Here is a 27,392-nt window from a genome sequence, read left to right as displayed (position 1 = left end):
CAAGTGAATATATATTACAAATTGAGGAAATACACAAGAAAAGATGTCATCTGAGAAATGTGCTGACCAGAATAGAGGGCCAGGCTCATAGCAAAAATGAGGGATGAATGGTGATTAGCATTTTTTGCTCCATTTGTATATCTACAGGATAGACACATGGGTACAGTTTAAGTCTTTCTTTTTTCTTTTAATCTCCACCATCCAACACATAGTAGGTGTTTAATAAATATTTGTTGAAATAAATTGAATGAGAAGTAGCTTTGTCCAACACTCAGTTTGATGAGTTTGGAGGCAGAATCTTTCTGGTCCTCTCCCTGTGAGACTGAACAAATCACTTCATCTGAATCTCCATAAAATGGTGATAGCATATGTACTACCAATTTCAAAGGAAAGTTGTAAGAATCAAATGAGAAAAATTTATATAATGATATGCTATAGAAACTAAAGGCATAGTTTTAATAAATAAAGAACCTAGGATGGAGTTGGAGAGCCTTTTCGAGTTGGGATGCCTAGAGCACAAATTCAACCTGTCTGTGAGTCCTGCCCCCCATTACCCAAGAAAGTGGAGAGAGGAAGTGCTTGCTTTGAGTGGCTGGACAGAGGGATGAGCATGCAAAAAATGTCCTTGGGAGCTGGGAAGAAGGGAAACTGAGGAGGTCCCAAAATGCCAGCTCTGCATTGGTGCCAATACTCCACCAAAGTTGATCTAGGAAAACCTAGACTAAGTCTAGTTCCACCTCTGACCCATGAGGACTATTTAACCCTGAGCAAGTCAATCTCTCATTGCTCCAGGCAACTTTCTAAAACTGTAGCATAGTAATAATGATCCATCTGTGTTCAGAGAGGGAGTTTAGTCTCTACTAAAGAAATCAGTACTATAGGTATATATGTATGTACACATAAATATGTATATGGAAACTATTATTAAGCAATTTTTCTCCTGTCTTGTTTCAATGGAACTTATTTCATCAATATGAGATATTCCCTAAAGATTGCAAACCAATCCACACCAATTTATATGATTCCTGTCCACATCTTTCTATCAACTCTCCACAGATGAGCTAGCTATGCAACCAGTTGAAGGCTTTCTTCTTCTTCTTTTAATATTTCCCGGATATTGGGACAGCATTAGAGATCTCCAACTGTCACTGATCTTTCTCCCTATAGGAACAGATTAATTATTTTTCAAGTCACATATCTTTTTTTGTTACCATTTATTTTTATCTATAACATAATATGTAACAACAATAATACGATTTGTTATAAATATGGCTTGTTATAAATATGCAACAAATTATAATAAATATGCCTATTTGAGAGAAATAAATTCTCACATTGGTTATGTACAAAAATTGGTCTCATTCTTTTTTTTCCCCTTCCAGTCACCTATATCTAGGTTAAGATTTTTTGCATCACCTCTCCCACCACTGATATTGTGTTCCAGCTGCCTTCTACCTACCATGGATGATATTACCTTGCCCTTTGCCATACATGAAATTTTGATTCTTTTGAGATCATAAGGACCCATGGTTGATCTTTATATAACAGTACCAGGAAATACTGGTATTTAAAAATATATATGAGCTTCCATAACAAAGAGCAAGTTGATATCATTAACAGTCATGTACAATTGTTATAAGCTCTTCTTACAGACAGTGCAATGTACCATTTATTTTTTAATTTATTTTATTTAATTGATTAATTTAGAGTATTTTTCCAAGATTACAAAAATCATGTTTATCCTTCCCTCCCTCAGCCCCCTCCCACAGCCGACGCACAATTCCACTGGGTTTTACATGGGTCATTGGTCAAGACCTATTTCCATATTATTGATATTTGCACTAGGATGATCATTTAGAGTCTACATCCCCAATCATATCCTCATTGAAAAATGTGATCAAGCAATTGTCTTTCTTCTGTGTTTCTACTCCCACAGTTCTTCCTCTGGATGTAGATAGTGTTCTTTCTCATAAGTCCTTCAGAATTTTCCTGGATCATTGCATTGCTACTCGTAGAGAAGTCCATTATGTTTGATTGTACCACAGTCTATCAATCTCTGTGTACAATGTTCTCCTGGTTCTCTTCCTTTCACTCTGCATCAATTCCTGGAGGTCTTTCCAGTTCACATGGAATTCCTCCAGTTCATTGTTTCTTTGAGCACAATAATATTCCATCACCAACAGATACCACAATTTGTTCAGCCATTTCCCAACCAAAGGGCATCCCTTCATTTTCCAATTTTTTGCCACCACAAAGAACACAGCTATGAATATTCTTGTACAAGCATTTTCCTTGTCTCTTTGGTGTACAAACACAGCAATACTATAGCTGGATCAAAGGGTAGGCAGTATTTTAGCACCCTTTGGGCATAGTTCCAAATTGCCTTCCAGAATGGTTGAACCAATTCACAACTCCACCAGCAATACATTAATGTCCCAATTTTTGCCACATTCCCTCCAACATTTATTACTTTCTTTTGCTGTCATGTTAGCCAATCTGCTAGGTGTGAGGTGATACCTCAGAGTTGTTTTGATTTATATTTCTCTGATTATAAGAGATTTAGAACATTTCTTACGTGCTTATTGATAGTTTTGGTTTCTTTATCTGAAAATAGCCTATTCATGTCCCTTGATCATTTATCAATTGGGAACTGGCTTGATTTTTTGTATAATTGATTTAGCTCTTTATAAATTTGAGAAATTAGACCTTTGTCAGAGTTTTCTGATGTAAAGATTTTTTCCCCAATTTGTTGCTTCCCTTCTAATTTTAGTTGCATTGGTATTGTTTGTACAAAAACTTTAATTTAATATAATCAAAATTACTTATTTTACATTTTGTAATTTTTTCTAACTCTTGCTTGGTCTTAAAATCTTTCCTTTCCCAAAGATCTAACAAGTATACTATTCTGTGTTCACCTAATTTACAGTTTCCTTTTTTATATTCAAGTCATTCACCCATTCTGAGTTTATCTTGGTGTAGGGTGTGAGATGTTGATCTAAACCTAATCTCTCCCATTCCATTTTCAAATTTTCCAAGCAGTTTTTGTCAACTAATGTATTATTGTCCTAAAAGCTGGGATCTTTGGGTTTATCATAGACTGTCTTGCTGAGGTCACTTACCCCAAGTCTATTCCATTGCAATGTACCATTTAGAGCAAGGGTGTGATCAAATACAACAACAAAAAAGCCAGGTACATTTAAGTTACTTAAATGTTTACATTGCCAGTACTCCTATTAGTTGTTTTCCCTTGCACCATGAAGTTTGCTATCTCATTTTCAAAGCTAACCCAGGATCTTTTCATAACTCCAAGTCCCATCTGTTCCACCTGGTTTCTGGCTTGTACTTAGAAGAATAGTGTTAATTACCCCCTTGAAAGTAAGCTAAGCACTAATTATTATTCATTTTCCCCAAAAATTACCCTTGATCTGTCTGTCTTCCAGGGTTTCTCAGTCCTTGTTAATTCTTTACCTCTGATATATGACTGAGTTTATGGCAAGGGAGCTATGATTCCTTCCATGAGAACAGCTAAAGATCACAATTCAATCATTTCTTTGCAACTTGGGTGGCTCCTGTCCTTAGCCTTCTACAAATCTTCCACAATGTTCTGCAGACCTTCATCCAAACCTCTTAATAATCTTTGGATACCAGTATACAATTCAGTGTCTGTTTGCCCTTATTCTCTATATGAGCAACCCATCACCACCTTTTCCAGTGATAAAAGTTCTTAATAATATCTTTTACACTTGCTTGTTGGCTCTGGGAGCAGGGAGGGAAGAAGAGAGGGAAAGAAAATGAATCATGTAAACATGGAAAATATTTTACAAATATATAAAAGCAATGATAATATTCTTTTACACCACTCTTCTTATATGATATGAACTTGGTAATAGAAACTACCCTTTGAAAATGGTCTCATGTGATATCTACATTTCTTCAATAGTGGGAGACAACAATATGGTGGCAGAACCAGCTCAAACTCATTAAGGAAAGCCCATTTTAAAATTTTCAGTGGGAGCCTCAGAAACTGGCTTGAAATCATGAGTTAAATTTATTGTTTCATTTATTGTCTAGACTTAATAAAGTATTGAAGAAAATGTTAGTCCTGTGGATTAAACTTAAATATATGTCATGCATACATTATTTCTTTTTTTTTTCAGGAATCCAGTTGTTAAATATCTACCATCACATTCCTGACTAGTTTTCTCTGAATCTTTATTGCCTGTGTGACATCAAGTATTTCTTTCTGTCTCTTCAGCATCTATAAAATAAAGGCTGGCTCATGAGGACCCTTCTGGCTAGTCTCAACCTAACCTATAACTCAGAGTCTTTCCTTCCTGGCAAATGGCTCCTCCATTTTACAACCTACCAAGACAAATCTCTAAAAAGAGAAAATTCTCTAAATGAGAAAAAGCATCCTCCTGGCAAGGGTAAATAAAGCTGGACTTTACTACTAATTCATCTTGTGATCCTTTTCTGGGCCTCAGTTTTAATATGTCTAATAGGGGGACAATGACCTTGGACAAGTAGCTATCTGTAAAATGAATGGATTGAACTAAATGATCACTAAGGTCCCAACCTCCTCCAAAGCCTAGGAAACTACCTCAGCTACACATTATTGCTCAACTTTATTGGTGCCACAAAGTGCCTTGTAAACAGGAACCTTTTACACTTATACAGAAAGAAAGCTAATCCCAAAAAATAAAAGCACAAAAGTGCCTGCCTAGATACTGTGACTTCACATTTAGGGCATACCAGTTCAACATTCATTTTTATCTTCTCCCACGACAACCTTGCTGGAATGAATGTTAATTGAATTTGCAGCCACCTGTCATCTTATTTTATTTATGTGCATTGGATGGATTCATCACACTGTACCTTCTGGAGCATTTACAACCACAAAGAAAAACAGTGCCCATGATCCAGCTTTTCCTTCATGGTACCTGACAAATTCAGGACCAGAAAAAACATTCACATCACACACAGGGAGCTAACCATAAATTCCCAACATCCTCAAGTTCTTAAAATCAAAAGTGTGTTGCTAATCAATGGCAAAGTGCTAAAAAAAAAAGCGTGGGGGTGTGTGGAGAAATGGCTACACATTACCTTTTCCCTTCTTGGAAAAATTAATATGACCACCACATAGAATTTTTTTAAAAACATACAAATAAAACCAGCAAAAGTTACTCATTTAAGAAACAAATTAACTATATAGGGAAGCATTGTTGGAAAGACACTGCTCTTTCCCTACCCAAAATATAACTTTTCCCCACTAACTTCACCTAACGTTTTGTTTAGTATCTCTCTGATGGCCTTATCATGGGCATTCCTGGTATCTGGCATGGTGCCTCAACCCCTAACTAGACTGGAAGATCCATGAGGGCAGGAAGTAACCTTTCCTAAGCATCTATATCTTCCCTAATACACAGTACAGTACTCAGTATATGTTGTTGCTGTTCAGTTGTTTCAGTTGTATCTGACCTTTTGGGAACTCATTTGGGTTTTCTTGGCAAAGATACTAAAATGGTTTGCCATTTCCTTCTTTTTACATGTAGGGAAATTGACTCAGATAAGGTTAAAGATTTGCTTAGGGTCACACAGCTAGTAAGTATCTGAGGCTGGATTTGAGCTCAGGTCTTCCTGACTCCAATCCTGGCACTCTATCTGGCAGTGCTCAATATTAGGTGCTTGATAAATGTTTGTTAAGGAAGCTAGATGGTTCAGTGGATAATGTGGGCCTGGAGTCAGAAAGACTTGAGTTCAAATTTGGTTTCAGACACTGGTTAGGTAGGCTTGTTACTTAACTTCTGTTCACCTCATTTTCTTCAACTATAAAATGAGGATAATATCACCAACTCTCAGAGGAGCTATGTAAAATAAAATAACATAATATTTGTAAAGCTCTTAGCACAGGATCTAGAATATGCTTGATTGTTTCCTTCTTTGTTGAATGGAAAACTAGGAAGGAAGGGTAAGCAAGCCTCAATAAAGTCACATTTACATAGGCTTTTAAAGTTTGCAACCTTCTTTACATATTTTTTTCCTTTGGTCCTCAGAACTCTATAAGATAGATGCTATTATTGCCTCATTTTACAGGTAAATAAACTGAGGCAGAGAAAGAGTAAATGATTTCTAGAGTCATAGATTTAGAACTGGAAAGAATTTTAAATATCACTGAGTCTAACTGTCCTATTTTATAGATAAAAAATTGAGGAAGAGCTACATTAAGCAACTTGCTTAGGATCATACATTTTGTAGGTGTCCAAAGAAGGATTTGAACCCAGTTCCAACATTTGATACATTCTTCTATGCCACGGGTTCAGAGAGCTAGAATATTATCAGAGGCAGGATATGAACTCAGATCTTCTCAATTCTCAATCAAAAGGTTCTATCCATTATAGCATGCTTCCTTTACAAGGCACTAACGTGTTACAGACAAAGTCTAAAAAATTTATTTCCTGCATGTTACGATCAATGGAAAATTTTGAGTTTTTGCCACAGTATGTGTAATTTGATTATCTCTAAATCGATCTCTGTGCCAGAGGGAACAGATTTGTTGGCATTCCAAAATGTGCATTTATTAAAAAAATCATATCAAAAAAATCCGTCATTGTACCCCCTTTGAAGCTATGCCTTGGCCTGCTGCTCAGCTTGGCGAGGCTTTGTCTTGGCTCTCAATACAAAAAATCCTACGCTAGCATTGACAAAAGGTCCAGGATGATAGTCAAAGGAGAAATTACATAGCAATCCATACAATAGACTTTTTACCCACCTAACAAAATATTGGCTTGAGTTTTATATGCCACAAAAGTATACAATAATCTTACAAGTTCGATGCTATTATTGATCCCATTTTATAGAAAAATAAATTGAGGCTAATAGAGTAAACTAGTTATCAACTCATAAATTTAGAGCTAGAAGAGACCTGAAAGATCACTGAATCCAATTCAATGTCCGGAACAAACACTTTCTAGTCTTCTTTGTATATTTTTAATTTATTCTTTTCAATTTTCAAATACTTTTTCCCCTTTCATATTTACCTACCACCAGAAAAAATGTATATAAAATTCTTCTGACATATAAGCATAATCACTCAAAATAAATCCTCTATTGGCTGGGTCCAAAAATGTGTGTCTCATTGCACATTTTGGTACATTCACCTCTGAGTTAGGATGTGGGTAGCAATTTCCCCTGTAGGTCCTTTGAAGTTATGACTGATCTTTGCATTGATCAAAGCTCTTAAATCTTAAGAATCATTCAATTTTATAATATTGATATAATGGGGAAAATATTCTCCTACTCTTTACTTCACTCTATTCCTATAAATTCCAACTTCCTTCATCTATAAACAAAAACACTTCCCTAAGGCATCTGAAAGCATAAGCTCTCTTTGTCCTTGCTAAACATATCATCTAGATTTGAGGTGACTAGGTCCACAATAGGGGAAAGAGCCACTGAAAACATAATTGAAACAACATATTTTTCTTTGCTATAAGAAGCTGGGTTTCAAAGCTCTCTGACATTCAATTTTTTCATATACCAGAGAAAGGCAAGTCTTTCATGTTTCCCTAGCTGGGTAAAGCTACAGGATCTATCCATCTGAAGAATCAATTGCCTTCCATCCCTCCCCCCCCCCACCCCACCCCACACCCTGTTAATGAAGTAATGGGGGAGGAGTTGAGATCTCTAAGTCCACCTCCTCTTTCAAAATACCCATCAATCAGGTCCAAAGGATGAACTGCCAGGCCAATCATTAAGAGAACACGCCTCCCTATAAAAGATAGAGTGGAGGCTCATAGAGTATGTGATTGACCAATTCTATATGAATAGACTGCATGCCCCTACTATAAACAATGTTCTTCTCAAAAATAGTAATAAATTTAGACTTCCTTTGGGAAAGGCTGGATAAATAGCTTTATTTATTTTGCCCTAGGTCATAAAATCATAGATCATTAGAGATGGAACAAGTGGATATTAAAGTTTATCTTACCCCACAACTTTTATTTTATTGTTGAAAAATGAACGTCCAGATTGGGGACATTGAATGAAATCTCCACTCAGGACAATAGTCATCTAACAATAGGTCAGAAGTCATCTGACCAAACCCTCTCATTTTATAAACAAGGCAACTTGAACCCATCAAGGTTTAAGGGACTTGCCTAAATTCTCATTCAGGGTAATCAGCAAGGGCAGCAGATGAACCCCAAGTCCTTTAATGCCAGTCATCCTCTTTCTACTGTATCTTACTGGATGCCAAAAAGCTAGTTATTGACAAAACTAGATGCAAAGCCCATGTTTCTTTCCTCCTAATTTGGGGCTATCACAGAAAAAAAAAAAACACTCAAGACAAGATGAGATAGATTCTAAACCCAACAGCTTATTTGAGAAAAATGAATATTGTTCCTCTCCACTTTTGTGAAGGAATTATGGGGGGGGGAGGAAATGATAAAGGTATAGGAACTAAGTGGGATGGAGACAGCTCAGTATGAGAATGACAAGCAACTAGGTTTATTCAACAATGTAAGGTGCTGCCACATAAGATAGTGAAAGTCCTATTATTGGAAGTGTATATAAGGAAAGGCTACATGATCATTTATCAAGGATATTGTAAAAAAGATGCCTACATTAGCGTTTTGAACCAGGAGGCCTCTAAAGTCCCTCAGTGCCATATTTCATAGTACAGGCATCTTTCTTTAAAAAGAATATTGCCAAATATTAATGGTATGGAAATGTGGCTTGATCAATGACACATATAAAACCCAGAGGAATTACGCATAGGCTACAGAAGGGAGTTTGGGGGAAGGCGGGGAAAGAACATGAATCTTTTAACAATGGAAAAATATTCTAAATTAATTAATTAAATAAAAATTTTTTAAAAAGGAATATTGCCAAAGGGGCAACTAGGTACCACAGTGGGTAGAACATCAGGCCTAGAGTCCTGAGAACCTAGTATTAAATCTAGCCTCAGCTACTTCCTAGCTGTGTGACTCTGGGCAAATCACTTAATCCCTATTGTCTCTCTATTGTCTTAAAATTGATATTGAGAGAGAAGGTAAGGATTTAAAATATATATTACCAAGTAGGGGGCACATATCTGTAAAACTTGCTATTGAGGAGGCTGGGGCTTATTTAAAGTGCTGTGGGCTAAGCCAATTGGGTGTCCACATCAAGTTTGATACCAATAGGATAAACTCTCCAGAGTAAGGGGAGTGACTAGTCTGCCAAAAAGGGACAAACAATACTAGGTCAGAAATCAAGAAAGCCAAAATTCCTGTATCAAGCCAGTAGTGGGATTGCATCAGTGAGGAGTCCTTGAATTTCTCCTCATTGAGAGAGATGAACCTAGTCTCAATAAATAAAGAAATAAATGAAGATACAAACAATTGAATAGACACAATAAAAAAGAATAGTATAGTTGGTTTTTTTTAATGGATCCCAATAATAAAATGGGGAGAAATACCAAATGAAATTTTAAATTCCTGACTATTTTCATTTTAGTAAATTACATACCAATTATATGCTACAGATATCTATTTATAAACAAATGTTTTTTCCTCATTGTTTTTGTTCCATGTCCCTTTCTAGACTCTTTTCTATGGACTTCAAATATGGTTGATCTTTTTAACATGGTAGTTGATAGGTATTTTGTCCTTTACATTGTCCTTTACATTGCATCCTATGTCCTTTACATTACATCCCTTCATAGCTCTATGAATTCATGATGCTTCCTATAAAAATCTTTAGGTGATCATTTTTTTAGAATCTGAATTAACTATACAGCTATCTTTTAGAGATAATCAATGAGGATATATTGGTCTGGCCAGCAAGTTTTCTGTTCGCTGATCCATACAAAGGAAGTAAATCATCAATCACCACCAAGTAGAAGGAATAAACTACTCCATTACAGAGCTATGTGAAATAAAATGCAAGGTGAAATAATTGTCACTGTACAGGTCAGTTCCCTTTGTGCCAGCAAACTACCACTGATATACACACTTCTATCCTTTCCCAACACCTGGCTATAGATAAGGAAGGAGAAGGAAGAGATAAAGGGGCAGCTGTGGAGAGCTAGAAAATCACACAGGTATCTAATTCCAGTAGACATCCTACACAAACTGAATGTTAATGGTGGTACAATGAAGGACAACAACAGAGACCCTAACCTCAAACAGTTTACCAGCTAATGGGAAGTGCTGCATGTATAAATATAAGCTTAACAGGGTCAGATGTGAAAAAATAAAAGGGAGTGAGAACTGAAGAAAATGTAAAAGAGTGTCCAAATTCTAGTGGCTCTGTAGTCTCCCTACAGGAAAATCAAGGGGAAAGGAATCTAACCTTTCCCAAAAGATACCTAAAATTATAGGAAATGATTTCTTCTCCTAGTTTAAAAGATTCTTTTGCCTCTCTCATGGTTCCCCTACCCCAGTCTGCATGTGTCATGAAGGCAAGGACTTTGGTATATCTAAACTTTGCAACTTGACCCTTCCCCCACCACCCTCACTGAGAACCCCAGTAAGAATCCTGCTGACTCAGATCCTAGGGTGAAGGCTGCAACTGCCACAGAATACCTTGATAACAGAGTGGGGAAGCCCATCTCCCTTCAGCCTCCACATCTTCACCCATACCTTCAGCTTCTGCTGCCATCTGGGAAAGATCTGACCTCAGGGCTCATTAATACTCCATAAGCTTAATCTAGTCAATCAGGAGAGCATAAAAGAAGCCCCTTTAGGACAGAATAGCTCAAACCCACAGATCCAGCAAATAATCAGAGGAGCAAGATTACAGCCAATGACAGGGAGGAAAGAAGGAAAAACTATGAGTAAACAACAGAAAAAGAAAAAAGAAAAGCTTTTATCCAGGTAATGAACAAAGAGCAAATGGAACAGAAACAAACAAACAAACAAAAAGCAAAGAACAATGGGCAAAAATGCAGAAACTCCAGGAAACTAGACTCAGGCTTTGGAAGAACTCAAAACACAATTCAAAAAAAAAAAACAATTTAGAGAGGCTGAAGATAATTGTGAAAGGAAATTAAAAAGCAAAATAAGTCATCTGGAAAAAGAGACACATGAACTAAAAGAGGAAAATAGTGTCTTGAAAGCTAGAATTGACCAGCTTGAAAACAAGGCAAAGATGATGAAAGATGACTTACAAAGAAAATCAGACCAGAAGAAGGATGACCAAAAATTCAGGAATGAAATTCTGTCTTTAAAAATTAGGATCCAACAACTAGAAGCAAATGACTTCACAAAGCAGCAAGAATCTATAAAACAAAATCAAAAGAATGAAAAAATTGAGGAAAATATGAAATATCTCATTGACAAAAATGTCAGACCATGAAAACAGATTCAGAAGAGAGAATTTAAAAATTATTGGACTACTGGAAGATCATGATAAAAGAAAAAACCTGGATATCATTCTACAGGAAATTATCCAAGAAAACTGCCCTGACATTCTAGAGCAAGAGGGAAAAGTGGAGATTGAAGGAATCCACATATCACCTTCTATACTTAATGTTATAGCCAAATTCAAGAACTATCAGACCAAGGGAAAAATATTACAAGCTTCTAAGAAGAAGTCATTCAGATACCATGGAACCGCAGTTAGGATAACACAGGCTGCATCTACACTGAAGGACTGAAAGGCATGGAATACGATTTTCCAGAAAACAATGGAATTGGGTCTACAACCAAGAATCAACTACCCAGCAAAACTGACTATATTCTTACAGGGGAAAGTATGGTCATTTAATAAATCAGAATACTTCCAAGCATTCATAGAGAAAATACAAGACTTAAACAGAAAATTTGATGCCCAGAACCAAAAGGTAATTAAGAAAGGGGAAATAAAACTTTTTTTAAGGGACCTAATAAATTCAAATGCTTTGTATTCCTACAAAAAAAAAGATTATATTGGTAACTCTTAAAAATTGTTATTATCATCAGGGATAACTAGAAGCTACCTAGAATTAGTATAGAAGAAGTATACTTAGAGGGAACAGTGACAAACTGTATAGGATGAAATGTCAAAAAATATACATATATATAAACTATTGGTAAAAAAAAAAAGAGGATAATACTAAGAGAAATGTGAAAAGAAATAAAATGGAGTGATTTTATATTTCATAAAGAAGTGCATGAGGGAGGGGGGAGAAGACCAATACAATGGAAGGGTGAAAGAGGTTGGAGACAGTCTTCAAGAAACATTTAATCATTACAGTGGGAAAGTTCAGAAAGGTTCAAAGGAAGGAAAACCTCCAACTCCAAATTCAATCACTATCATCATCAACATCAACATCATCATCAACAACATCATGAGCATCATCATCAACAAAACACTATCAACACCATCATCATCAACACCATCAACATCAACCTCATCAATATCAATAACATCATCATCAACAATAACATCATCATCAACATCGTTATTAACATCATCCTCATCATCTACATCAACATCTAACTATTCATCTTTTCCTGGCCCAGGAAAGATTTTTGCTGAATGGCCTAACCTATTACCATACCATGCAGAGTATTGAATGAGAGCCAAAAGACCTAAACTCTAGGCTTGAGTGCCACTATGTGTCCTTTAGGGGTAAAAAGAAAGCCTTTTTTTTTTCTGAACTCAGTTTCCTCATTTATGTATGAGTGAAGCTTACTCTGCATTTAGTTAATCAATTAAATCAAAGAATAAACCAGATATAAACCAGAAAAATGAACTTTAATGATTTGCTTAAAATGACCAATATGGAAAACTATTTTACATGATTATGCACATTGAAAAGTCTATATGTCAGATTGTTTACCATTTCAGGGAGAGGAGAAGGCAGGGAGGGAGGAAGGGAGAAAGAATCAGAAGAAGAGAAAAAATTTTGAACTCAAAACTTTTTACAAAGTAAATTTTTAAAATTGTTTTTATGTGTAATAAGTGAAAAATGTTTAAGTTTTTTTAAATAATTGGGTTTTTTTAAGTCAATAACACCTCACCTCATCAAAAAGCTGACCCAGGTAAACTAGGAAAACTTCTCTCCATAGTAGTTAATGGAATTTCACTTGAAGGCCTCAATTTTCTTACGACCTGACATGTTAATAAAATAAACCTCTTGTTAACAATCACAAAGTCATCCTAAACTATTGTATGTACCTCCCTCCCCTACATATCGAATCAGTTTGATAAGTCTTATCAATTCTTCTTCACATCAGTCCTCATTTTTCCACCATCCAGGTCTGGTCCACATCATCCCTCATCTGTACTATCTTGAAAACCTGATTGCTTTTGTCTTCTTCAATTTACCCTTCACAGAGCTGCCAAAGTATCCTTCCCCTTGCTTAGGAATCTCCAGTGAATCAAATAAGAAACTCTTCTATTTGATATTCAATGTCCTTTACCATCTGGCTCCAGCCTCTTACTCCTCCATCTTTCTTTCTCTTCTCCTCCTCCCCATCTTCATGCACTCTAAACATTCTAGACAGACTGGCCTATTTATTGTCCTTCACACACAACATTCTATCTCATCTCTCTGTGCTCACATGAGATTTTTCCTAATACTATGACTTCCAGGGTCCCTCCATCCCCAAATTATCTTGTATCTCTATATCTATTTGTATGTGAACATTATCTTCCACTATGGAACATAGCCTTTGAGGCCAGACATTTCTTCTCCTCCTCCTTTTTCTCTTCTTCTTCCTCCTTCTTCCTCTTCCTTCTCCTCCTCTTCAGAACCTACCACAGTACCTGGCACATAACAGGTACTTAAAGATTTATGGATTAATGGCCAGCACTAACAATAAATTTACCTTCAACTGACAACAAAAATTACATTTCCCACCTCTGGATTCTATGCTTAGGGAATAAAAACAGAAAAACTGCCAAAATCCATATTAAATACTGGAAACCCCAAAACTTACCTTTTGATGTTCTTGGTAATTTTTTCTAATATAAATATATATTCAGAAACATATATTGGTCAAGGTGCTAAATAAATTTTGTTGAATGAATTTGCCTTTGCCTATCTTATCCACAAAGCAATGATTTTTTTTTTCACACATTGACTCATGAACACCATCTATTGAAGCCAGATGCTGCCATTTACAATGGAAGAGGTAATATCCAATTCCAGTGAAATTCCAAATCTTCTTTGACAAGATAACAGGTAAATAATATCTAGATATCTAAATGATAGATAGCAACATATCTTGGTATCTAGAGATGGTGGGGGAGAGAAGTGAGAGAGAGACAGAGAGACAGAAAGACAGAGACAGAGACAGAAAGAGGAATGGATATATATGTAGAAGCATTATCTTGACATCTGGTCAGAGAAAAAGCCTTGAATCCAAGACCTGGTTTCAAGTCCAGCCTCTTACACATACTGGCTCTCTTAATAGACTTTCAGTGACATGGGCTTCTCTTTAAATCTGTAAGTTGCCAACTTGCATTAGAAGGTCTTTCCTCACCTGGAGTTCATGATATAAATGCAATCACAGCTCCAGACGATATATATATATATATATATATATATATATATATATATATATATATATATATATATATATATATATATATATATATATATATGTATATATATATGTATGTATATATAAATGTATATATAACATATACATGCACAAATTTCATGTTTCTTATATAGTTCATTATTGTTACAAAATACTTTCACATATTGTATGACTTTGGGCAAGTAATTTTCCTTTCCTATTATCAGTTTCCCCTTCAATAAAATGAGTGAGTTGAACTAGTTGATCTCTAAGCTTCATTTCTGCTCTAAACACTATGGACATAAAACTTTACTGTTTCCTTAAAATCAAGTCACTTAACCCCCATTGCCTAGCCCTTACTATTCTTCTGCCTCGGAACCAATAAATATTATTGGTTCTAAGATGGAAGGTAAGGGTTTAAAAAAAACACTCTATGAGGTAGAAAGTAAAAGTGTTATTACTAGGCATATGTAGTTCATATGCCTAAGAACCCTTAAAGTTTACAGTTCACTTTCCTCACAACAATCCTGGGATATGGATTTCATAGATATTGCTATATTTTAGAGTTGAGGAAATTGAAATTTAGAGAGAAAACACAGAAGATGAATTGAATCTAATCTGATTTCCCAACTCTAATGCTTAATTTAAGGAACAATAGCTTTGAAGTTTTGTTTCTATTGTTCTCTCTCTCTCTCTCTCTTCTCTCTCTCTCCTTCTCTCTCTCTCTCTCACTCTCTCTCTCTCTCACTCTCTCTTTCACTCTCTCTCTCTCTCTCCCTCTTCTCTCTCTCTCTCTCTCTCTCTCTCTCTCTCTCTCTCTCTCTGTTTCTGTCTCTGTCTCTCTCTTTCACCTCTTCCCTTTCCTCTCCCTTGTGTAGGATAGATTGATATGGATATAAACATATATGTTATTAATATATGTTGCTTATTCTGCCTTCTATGATCTCTTTTACTTCAGATAGTTTACATATTTGAATTAAACACTAAACTGCTAAACACTCCAAAAAGCTATACATTTCAAAAGTTCATTTTTTTCATTTCACAGTAACTTCTGTACATAACTTTAGCAAATATGTATTTTATAGTTCTTTCAAATAAACAAGTAGCATAATTTATCTAAAATATAAAGCTTTTAGGTTAACCAGGTTGACAAGCAAGCAGTCATCAGTAGTGCTCTATGGCTAAGGTCCAAGATCTGCCAACTATAGCCATCTCTTATACAAAGATATAAAAGAATACACCTAAATAGATTTTTCTAAAGCCATTCCCAACCAGTCTTGTAGAAACACGCCCACAACCAATGCTGTATTAAATTATCTTTACACAATCTGGAAGAAGAAAAGGGAAGGGAGCTTGGGGAAGGGGGCACGCAAGGAAGGGAAGAGACATGTCTATTAACAAGACTCAATGTCATAGATGTAAAAGGTTCACATTTATGAGGGGAGTTTAAGGTAGAAGAGATGAAGATTTTGCCACTTTCTGTTTATCCTTAAACAAGTCCTTTAGTCTCTTGGTGTCTCAGATCTCTCACCTCAAAATGATAAATCAAACATTATCTAAGCTTCCTTGTACCTGTGACATCTTATCCTAAAGGCTCTTCCAGAAACAGTTTATGTTTCTGTAATAGACAGAAACATATTCCAAGGAAGAGGCCTAGGGGAAAGATTATTGCCCTTAAAATCATGCTGCTAGGTTTGTTTTAAACCAATAAAACACATTTTGTGGAGAATAATTTTAACTGAAGGCTAGGGGAATGTTTTACTATTTCCTCCTCTCTTTCCTCAATGAGAAGCTGGGGATAGCCGACCAAAAACTAGATTATAAAAAAAAAAATTTTTTTTTTTCCTCTTACAGCTTCCTCCACAAGGGTGGGAAAAGAAAAGTCCTGGAAAATGGGGAAGAGAAGGCGATCATGGCGAGTAGACAAATTAGGCAAATTAGGATTTAGAAATGTTTAAGATACCATGGAGATAATTGTTCTGATGATCTCTCTTACAGAAAAAGAAACTGAGGCCCAAAGAAGGGAAGTGACTTGCCCAAGGTCATAGAAGTAGTGAAAGTAGAACCCAGGTCCCTGGGACTCTACATTCATTAATCTTTCCATTTATACTATTTATCCCACTCCCTCTATGGGGCTGCAATCCACCCCACCACTAGCCAGCCAAAAATGGGTCTCTGCAGAAATCGTCCTTCCCTGGGTGGGGTCTGGATCCTCTCTGGTTAACACTGTTCCCGGGGATGCTTGGGACAGTCGCCTCAGGAACCTCGAGGGCAATCTGGAAAAGGATGCTCATAACCCTGGTGGTCAGTCCGTACACCAGTGACACGCCTCCATCCCCGATCCTCCTCCACCCTCACTTTGGCCCCGCCTGCCCACGAGGAGTCCCCTTCCCTGCATAGCGCAGTGGAGAAGCCCCAGCCCTTCTGAGGAAAGCAGGGTGGGGTTCCCTTTTCCTCACCTCAGTCTGAGGATGAGAGAGGAAGAAAGAGCCATTACAACAGGACCAGGGGAGGACCTCGCTAGAATGGAGTCTGGAAGGTGTGGCTATTAAAGAAGCGGCACAGCTCCTTGTCCAAATATTCCTGGAGGGCTTTTATACCAGAATCTAGATCTTGAAAGAGACCTTCCCAATCCTCTAGTCTGCTCCCCTCCCCCACATCTTCTTACAGAAGACAAAACTGGGGGTAAATGACTTGTCCAAGGTCAGATAGGTAGGAGGTAGTAGAAGGATTCGAACCCCCATCTCGCCGGCTCGAATTCCAGAGCTGCCACTTGAACTCGCTCAACCTCTCCGCCTGCCAACTGGCAAGGCATGGGACGTGCTAACACAGAACAGGGTGCGAACTCCCTCCGCTGCCGCCTTTCTCCCCCCAACCCCCATGAATCGCAGTCCTTTCCTGGAGGCTGCCCATGCACTTGTTACTCACCAGCTTTGCACTTCGACAATGTCAGGGCTGTAGTCACCTCCACGCCTGCAGCCCACATCAGCATCCTGCCTCCCGCGCGTTCCCGAAGCCAGTAGCTTCTTTTCAGCCACAGTCAACGCAATTCATTCTCCTCCTGAGTTTTAACAGAGCGAAATAAAATAAAAGACAGGCTGCGCAAAGGGCTGGGGAGAAAAAAGGAAGAAAGAAAGGATGAGGAGTGAGATGCCGAGAGGATTTCAGAAGACTCCCATTAAAGTTGCCGCAGCAGCGCTTTCCCTGGGAGCCTCGGCACAGCTAGTGCATCACGCCAGCTCCTCAGACCGGCCGGCCTGCCTGTCGCCCAGGCTCTAGGCTCCCAGGACACCGCCCATTCTCTCCAGCTCTTGATGGGGACCAGAACCAGGAGATGCGAAGCCTCTCTCCCATTGGCCCACTCCCCTGCCGGTCACCGGAGAGTAGGCGGTGTCGCCTCCACATCTCCCCACCCGCAACCCAGGCTCAGACATTAAATTGGAAGCGACTTGCAGAAATAAGCCTTGAGCGTGCGCAGTTGAAGCTGCTGGTGACCCAGGTAGGTAGGCTGTCCTTAATGAAAGAAATCCACTTGTCCGGGATTTCTCAGAATCCCCATCCTCCTCTCCTCTTTTAAAGGGATTCAAGCCTTTCATAGCTTCTCAGCAGGGGAAATTATCAAAAATCCCTTTGAGGTCTTTGAAATTTATTGGGAGCACAAGCATAATAGCCACCACACGCATAGCCTTCAATTTAATTCAATTAAATTAGGCCCCTAAACCCGGGCTTCAGGGGAACACAAAGCTCATGGTTCTTGCTATCAAAGAGTTTATGGTCTCTCAATAAGAGTATCATAAAATATTAGAGCTGCAAGGGACTTTAGAAATTATCTAGGTCAACCTTCTCCTTAGAACAGAAAGGGAAACTGAGGCTCAAGATGAGTTTGCACCAAAACCAAAAGTAGAATCCAGGTCTTTCAGATCCAGGTCAAAATTCTCTAATACACAAATATGTACATACATTTATATAACTGATTTTTAAAAGTTACTATCACTTCCCAGTGACATGGTTCATTTTAGTTCATATCAAAGCTAGAAATAAGATTCAGAACTTCAGCTTCAGGTCATTGTTCTTTTAATAATAAAAAAAATGCCTTTTAAACTGTTGTTGTCCTCAATGACTCCCATAATTTTTCCTTTTTTTGACAAAGAAATATTATTAAAGAAATTAAAACAAAGGAATCCATCTATGTGACATTTTAAAATCTATATTCTGTCTTTACCTACAATCTACTAACTATCTGTCCACTGAGAAGAAGAAAGAATGTTTTTTCACTAATCCTTTCACTGTTCTCTCCCTAACATTACAGCTTTTGCTGGGTGTGAAAGTACCAAAGTACACTAAAAAACAGTATGTACTATGTCTTAATCAAAGATTGGAGTGTTCAATGTTAGTGAAAGGTCAAGAACAGAAAAATCTGTATGGGGTAGAATAGTTGGGGAAGTCCCAATGGAAGAGGAGGGACTTGAAATGGAACTTATAGGAAAGACACTTTTTATGGATGAAGAGGTCAGAAAATAGTGTTATAGAGAATGAAAGCAGAATGAATAAAGTAGCAAAAATGGAAATTAATGTGATTTGTACAAGGGTACTGAGAAGATGGGTGGCTAAATGGAAGAATGTAATCTCAAGAGAAGTTTAGAAGAGATCTTCAGGAGCCTTCTGTCACACTTACATGCCTTGTATTTTTGCAAAGGAGCCATCTGGAGACAACTCCTTTGTTGTCACCCAAAGGTATGAATTTCAGGCCAGGTAAAAGAGAATACTATGGCAGGATGAAGGAAAAACTGTAAATCATGCTTTGAATTACAACACAGAGGCCATTACAGTTTGGGGTGTAGTAGAAAGAAGAATGTTGATAGAGGTAGCAGCTGCCTGTCAGTTAAAAGAACAGTCATAGCTATCCAAAGTGGTTGATAACTCCCTTGGGCTCTAAGAGCATAAAGATTCTTTCCTCTTTACTGATAATTGTGGTTCTGTAATTGTGATTGAAGTTGACACCTGGATATTTGTAAATAGTGTTAGTAAGGTGTTAAGCAAGAACTATACTAGTGAATATTTAACAACCAACTGTCCAAGAAAAATACAAAAGATGTACACATGACACACTTTTAAGTTTAATCTACAAATCTACACTATTGACATTTTCTCCATCACTGCTTTTAATCCTAGGAAATCAACAAAACAATAAATTAAGCTCTGATTGGTAGTGATTGCTGACATAAACACTGTGGCTGAAAATTTTAACAGTCAGCCCTCCAGAACTGTGTAAATAGTGTATATGTCTGTCAGAGAATTTATGGGTATGTTGCATGTGTGAATCCCCAGAAACATAGAAAGAAAGGATACTGTGGCTAGCTGGGGACCATCTCAAGACTAAATGTGTGTACTAAGTGTTCCAGTGCTGATTCCCTCAGAGCAATATCAGCTTCTTACAGGCTATAATGACAAAGCTAGGGTTGATAAATTTATCTGATTGGCACACTTCAGAGTCCTACATGGTTACCACTTACTTGATACTTATAACTATTCCACACTGTTTTTTCTCATTCTTTTGCACATGTTCTACATCACTCAAATAAAGTTTCCTATATTTCTCGTGAACTTAATCAGATTCTATTTTATCTATTAAAGTATCATAGATTTATACTTAGAAGGAAATTTAGAAATTGTCTAGACCAACTCCCTCATTTAATAAATGAGAAAACTGAAACCCAGAGAGATTAAATGAATTGCTCAAGGTCCCCTAGCTGGTGTCCTTGGAGATGGGATTTGAAACCAGGGCTTCCTGACTCTATCTAGTAATCTGTCTACTAGATCCCCTCCATTGCTCTTTTGTTATTGTTGTTTAGGCATTTCGTTTGTGTCTGACTCTTTATTTGGGGGTTTCTTGGCAAAGATACTAGATTGGTTTTGACAGTTCTTTCTCTAGCTCATTTTACAGATGAGAAAATTGAGGCAAACAGGGTTAAGTGATTTGGCCAGGATTACACAGCTGGTATGTGTCTGAGGCCAGATTTGGACTCATAAAGATGAGTTTTCCTGACTCCTGGTCCATCTATCCACTGTGTCACCTAACTGCCTTCCATCCCTCGTAATGAAAAGCTAATTCACATCTCAGCCACAAGTGCACCCAAAGAAAAGAGTTTCTGCATAGAACAGTCCTTTGCACACACACAATAGGAACCTAAAACATGACAGTTGGTTGAGAGATCATAGCTATGCCAATATTGTTTGATCATGAGCATCAAAGGAATATACTGAGATTCATCAAATAATTTGTCATTTTCATAAAGCTGTCTACCTTCAAATGAGATTTTAAACCATTATATATGGACTGAAAGTCAAGAGATTCAAGTTCTAGTCCTAACTGCTGTTTAGTAATAGTGTATTTTGGGAGATCTGTCACTTTGATTTTCTGGACATTAAATTCTTCCTCTGTAAAATGTTGGGTCTTTAAGCCTCCTTCCAGTTCCAAGATGATATAACTCTATTTCACTTTTGGCCCTGATGTCAAAAACACAGTATCTATACCCAGGGAGTTGAAGAGAAATTAAGGTAAATTTTACCTTAAAAAAAGCATCATTGCTGAAGGGTGATAGATGAGAAGACATTTTATTAATAAAAATAGCTCACATTTTTATAAGGCTTTGTGATTCACTAAAGCACCTTCCTCATGACTAACTTATAAGGTATATAGTTCTGGTATATTTTATGAATAGGAAACTGAGGCCCAGAAAGTGAAAGTACTTTTCCATAAGTTGAACACCTAGTAAATAAGAAAGCTAGATCTTGAACCTTTCCCCCACGAAATCATGCTGTGAAACCTTCCCTTAGTCACATCCCATATAAGTATCTTATTCCTAGTCCCCATTCAACCTGGTCTGAAAATGTTTACCATCTTTATAGTTCTCTATTCTAGATTTCTTTCCCTGGGATTGTGACTCTCCCCTGTAATGTTATCTCTGCCTTGAAATGGTACCATTTGTGTAAGCCAAGCATTTTAGGCACTTTTTGCTTTTGGTCTTCTAACAATGTGGGAGTATATAGATCATATTTTTGGCTCTTGCATATAGCCTTTCAAAAGAAATTTCTATGCTAATGCTGTATTTAGAGAAGCAGCATCCAGAGAAAATACATTATTCAGGGAGCCAGAACACCTGGGCTCTAGTCCCTACTCTATCACTAAGAATATTAGCTCAAATTGTTATGGCACTATATGGTTTATGATGTGTTTTGTACATATTATATTGTTTGAAGCTTAGAACAACCCTGCCAATAGATAATCCAAATATTCTCTATTGTATCTGAAAAATAAATGGATAAAATGATGTATAAAGGACATAGTACCTGTCCTCAAGGAGCTTAAAATATGTTGTGGTAGATAAGACAGGGATACAAAATAACTGTTATATAAATTAGAATAAAGGGCAGCCAGGTGATGTTGTGAATAGAATGACAGGCTTGAAGTTAGGAAGACCTGAGTTCAACTCCAGCTTCAGGCACTTACTAGCTTTGTGACACTGAGCAAATCATTTAGTCCTGTTTGCCTCAGTTTCTGAAGGAAATGGCAAAACACTCTGGTATCTTTGCCAAGAAAACTCCGAATGGGGTCACAAAAAACTCCAAATGGGGTCACAGCCATGACTGAAATGCCTGAACAACAAAAATAATGACAAAATCAGAATATGGTACATTCTAGAAGAAAGGAATTGCTGCATAGCAAATAGAGAGCTGGTCAGGAAGAGACTCAAGTTCAAGTCTTGCCTCTGAGACATACTTGTTAAGTGACCCTGGGTAAGTTATTTTACTTCTTAATGCCTTCAGTCAACTCTCTAAGACTATAGGTGCACAGCAGGTTCTGATCTGCATGGATTAAGTTTCCTCATTTAGAGTTCCCTATATCAATGAAATCATGGGTCTAGTGAGGGAAGAAGTGAGGAGGCTCAGAAGGGGTACAAATTACCATTAGAGATATGAAGAAGGAAAGCTATTTCTGCCTGGGAGACAATGGAACATGATTTGGAGAAAATAACATCTAAACTAACCATTGAAGGATTTCAGGAATATTATAATTCTCTTCTTTCAGACAAGAATAAAAGGAGGGCTAGAGTAACCTGATGAACTAATCCTATGAATGGCCAAATATCAAACAGTTGATTAGAGATTTTGCAACTTAACTCCTGGTCCAACACTCTGTTCATTACACCATGGTGCTGTTCCACATGCAAACTCTAACTAGCTACCACTCATGAGATCTATGATCTTGGACAAGTTACTTTGTACCATATAAAGTACTATGTAAATATAAAATATCATTCTAAATAGCAAGATATCTGTGGTATTGTACAAATACTTCATCCTTTCTGGCTCTTAGTTATGTCTTTCTATCACCTCTCAGATCTTAAGACCAATTCCTGGAGAAGATTCCTATTTTGTCAAGTGCCAGTGTCACCTAATGCCACACTATATTCCTATTAGGCACTGAGTGAACTCAAGTTGACAATAAGCTCATAACCCCCACACGATTCCTGCCTTTGTTTTGGAATAGGGATAATAACACACATATGCCTCATGGGATTTGTTGAGTCTTGAATGAAATAAAAGATCATAAATTCAGAGCTAGAAGGGACCTAGATATCTAGACCAGACTCCTAATTGTACTGGTGAGAAAACTGAGGGCCCTTCAACCTAAGTGATTTGTTTTATGACCTACTACAGACAAGTGGCAAAGCTGGGATTTGAAGACAAGTTATTTTATGAAATGTTTATACAACAAACTTCCATGTAAATATAATATATTATTAATATTATTGTCTAACTTCCCACAAATGTAATATCCAAGAACTTACTTTTCAAAGTATTTTGTTTGACACTGGCCAAGTACCTAACATAATTCCTTGAACTTCAGGGCTCACTGAACCCAATTTCATTGTAATAACTGCTAACATTCATATAGGACATTATAGTTTACCAGCTGCTAACAACTCTATGAGGTAAACAATGCAAGTATTATTATTTCCATTGAATAAAGGAGAAAAGCTCAGAGAGATGAAATGGTTTGCCCATGATTACTCAGCTAGACTGTCAAAACTGGAACTTAGGAGTTTTGTAGTCTTTCCAATACAACCAATATGGTGCTGACAATGATGATTGATTGATTAGTTATGATTGTGATCTTGATGGTAATGATCACTTTTATGTTGAGTTTTATAGATTCTACCCCCAGAAATCTGAAGTTAAGGCAAAGACATTAAGTAAATTCTTATTTACTTTGTTCTTCCTGGAGTTGAATGGCATTACCTCAAGGTCAGGAATGGGGAGGCCAAATGGATGACTTTACTATTGCTTGCCTTTTCTGATGTGAGTAGATTCTTACCTAACAATGTGAAATAGAAAGACAACTAGCCTTAGAATCAGATTACTCACCTCAAGTCTGAGCTTGGGATTATATATATATATATATATATATATATATATATATATATATATATATATATACACTGACTGCTCTCATGTGGCAAAATTAGGACAGTATTGTGTGAACTGATCCTACAATCCTGGAAGGTCATTTGGAACTATGCCTAAAGGGCCATAAAATTGTACATACCCTTTGATCCTTAATACCACTACTGGGTCTATATCCCAAAGAGATTGTTAAAAAGGGAAAAAGACCAACCTGTACAAAAATATTTATAGAAGCTCTTTTTGTGCTGGCAAAGAATTGGAAATTGAAGGAATCTCCATCAATTGAGGAATGGCTGAACAAATTAAATATGTTAGTGATGAAATACTGTTGTGCTATAAGAAGTGATAAGCAAAATGATTCCAGAAAAATCTAAAAAGATCTACATGAACTTATGCAGAGTGAAATAAGCAGAACCTGGAGAACACTGTACAAATGAACAGCAACATTGTACAATGATCAACTGCGAAAACTTGACAACTTTCAGTAATGCAATGATCTGGGACAAAGGACTTATGATGGGGAATACTATCCACCACTAGAGAAAGAACTGATGGAGTCAAATGGCTATGGATTAAAGTATACTATATTTCACATCAGTGTATATTCAGTTTTATTTGTGAATTTTGGTTTTATATGGGTACTCTTATAAAAATGACCAATATGGAAATATATTGTGCATGAGAATTCATATATGGCCCAGATCAAATTGCTTACCATCTATCTCTGAGTGGGAGGAGAGAAGAGGAAGGGAGATGGTTTGTATCTTATATTTGGAAAATGTATATTGAAAATTATTACATTAAATTGGGAAAATAAAATATCTTTGAATTTAAAAACAAGTTCTGGTTTCATTTCCTATCCCTGGTACATATTTTGACTTTAGGTAAATTAATCTCTCAAGTGCCTCCCACCCAGCTTTCCAGAACTCAAAGTTGCAGAGTTGCTATCAGTATTGGTAGAAAGAATTTCCTCAACTGGAGTTCCTTATTTCACCAAAGAAATGTTCCCTACACCAATGAAATGACATGTCTACCCTACCCCACCTTCCACACTCCACCAGGGAGAAAAATGTCTTCATATGTTTAGAATTTAAGTTCCTTGAAAGAAGAGATTGTCTCATGCTTTGTATCTGTATCCCTAGCACTTAGCACAGTGCCAGGTAAATGTTTAATACAGTAACACTCAGTACCAGCTTACTCAGTAAAATGTTTAATAATTGATTTTGTACAGTTTAATTTCATATCCCTGACATTACCTGTGTGGCCTTTTCCATGTTATTTCATGTCCCTCAGTTTCATCATCTTTAAAATAAAGAGTATTGGAGGGAGCAGGCTGTCCCCAAGGTATCTTCCAGCTTTAAACACATTAACGCTATGATGATTCAGAAGGTGTTTCATCACATCTTAGAGGAAAAGGGAAGTTTTTGTTGTTATTTTAAGAGAAACATAAAAAAACAAGGAGATGCTTTTAAAAATGTATCTTCCTGCAAAACTGCAGTGCCTCATTAATAGTTGTCACTCTACAAAGCTTCATTGAAGTCAGACTCCGTCAGAGCAGACTGTGACCCTTCAGCGGTAAAGCCAGCGTCATCAATGGGGATTCGCTGAATCAACTCCTTCCTGGGCACTTGGGGGAGAATTGCCTCTAGAATATGTCTGCAGCCTGGAGGAGCAAGAAAGACTTCCAGATCCTTACAAGGTAATGATGCCCCAGAGCTATCTTCCTACTCTCATTCTCACTCTCCTTCCATCCACCTGCTTGCTACTACTAAGAGCAAGGAGCATGGAATCTCTTCCCAGGCCCCTGGAAATTGCTTTGCGGCTGAGGTAGGGGGCCAACGTCAGTGGCCAAAATAGAACCAGTCCCCTCTAGCCTTCTCTGCCAAAGGAATCTGGGGTTTTTCTCCTTGCTCCCCAAGAGCACGCAGGACGTGGGTGTGCAGAGCTAGGGGCACGCACATCTGGGGAAGAAGCCCGAGTGGGCGGAGAGCCGCATCTGCTGCAGTGGGCGGGCTGTCGCAGGAAGGAACCCCTGCAGCTGCCATCACCACCTCGGGACTTTGCTGGGCCAGTGCAGTAGATATGCAGCGTGACAGTGGACAGTGCGTAGGTCAGTGGGTAGAGCTGCTCTGTGTGTCGTCTCTTCCGACAATCCTGCCCTCGCTTCTGCTGCTTCAGTGGTTGGCCTTCTCGGCTCCCTCTCCCTCTGCGCTTTCACACCGGTGACAGGTTCTGGGACTTGGGCAAAGTAGGAAGGGGAGGGGGCGACACTGGGACAGGGTGGGCTTGGGTTTGGGAAGTGACGTTAGCCTTGGGTGGCTCCAGGGACCCCCGCAGACATTCCAGGCAGCTTTGGGAGCCTTGGGGGAAGGAGGGGGGGAACCCTGTTGAAGACAGGAAAAGGAGAAGGAGGAGGTCCTGTTGTTTCTTGCTTTGCTTTCAGGTTTAAGAATCGACCTTGTGATGACTTGGTGTAAATATCCAACCCCCATAGGTGTTACTGGGTTTTGACCTTTCCAGTTCCTGACTCTAGTGACATGGTAGTTATTTTTAAGTGTTTGTCTAGGGCTTGGCTTTGCCCTTTTCCTGCTTGTTATGCCCCTTTGGAGCTGTATTTTCTGTGTCTGTGATGATGAGGATTCCTTCTCATCCTTGTCCTCCTCCAGGCAACATGAATAATGTAACATCTTTCTCCTATTTGGTTTCTTTTCCTTCTTGGCACATGATATGCTGATGGAAAATAAGATCTAGGAATTATGTTTATAGTTACTGTGTATGAAAGGAGGCAAGTGTTTGGTTGGTATCATTGGAGAAAAACCTAACTGGGAGTTGAGACCTAGTTCTAACCAAGCCAATTTACCTTTACAGGCCTCAGTTTCCACATCGGTATTAATTTTGGAGGAAAAAAATGGTAGGGAGTAAAAGGAGAGTTCAATTTGATTATCTCCAAAAAACCTTCCAGCCCCAATGATACAGGAATCTAATTATGGTTCGAGAATCATTCTTATATGATCAACATCGATTTAGAGATGAAAGGGACTTCAGAGGTCATTTAGTGCAACTCTTCTCATTTTTACAGATGAAGAAATTAGCTGAGAGGTAGTAAGCAATTTGTCCAAGGTCACACACGCAAGATCAGTGGCAAGATTTGAACTCAGTCATCTGACTTCAAATGCAATATTCTTTTAGCTGGATTCAGTGGTTAATAAAAACCTTGACATCTTAAATTTAGATACAAGCAATACTAAGAATAACTAGATTTGAGTTTTTTATATATAACTGACTTGTTATGAATGGAAGTTGAACCATTCTCTTTATTATGGCACTGAGGACTTTAGCTTTCTAAGCCAAGGGAAACAGTAAGGGGTTTACTTCAACTGATGGATTGCTTCCTCATCATCATATGTATCCAGTACCATGCCATTTTCCATG

The 27,392-nt window shown here is 37.6% G+C and overlaps 1 protein-coding gene across 4 annotated transcripts in view; it reads right to left on the bottom strand.

The window, feature by feature from the left end:
• The window catches only part of JAKMIP1 (janus kinase and microtubule interacting protein 1), a 266,432-nt gene extending 243,014 nt beyond the window's left edge, over positions 1–23,418 (bottom strand). The window contains exons 1-2 of one of the 4 annotated variants that reach the window (XM_056802410.1): positions 23,345–23,418; positions 17,421–17,553 (exon numbers count right to left, since the gene is read on the bottom strand). The gene's annotated coding sequence lies outside the window, so the exon portion shown is untranslated. Of the gene's footprint in view, positions 1–17,420; positions 17,944–23,344 lie in introns of those variants that run through there. The other 3 variants (XM_056802409.1, XM_056802408.1, XM_007496752.3) reach the window with 3 other exon arrangements.
• Between the last annotated feature and the right edge of the window lie 3,974 nt (positions 23,419–27,392).

Source organism: Monodelphis domestica, chromosome 6 (genome assembly GCF_027887165.1).
Source record: "Monodelphis domestica isolate mMonDom1 chromosome 6, mMonDom1.pri, whole genome shotgun sequence".
NCBI lineage: Eukaryota > Metazoa > Chordata > Mammalia > Didelphimorphia > Didelphidae > Monodelphis > Monodelphis domestica.
This window is presented reverse-complemented; position numbering and strand designations above follow the sequence as displayed.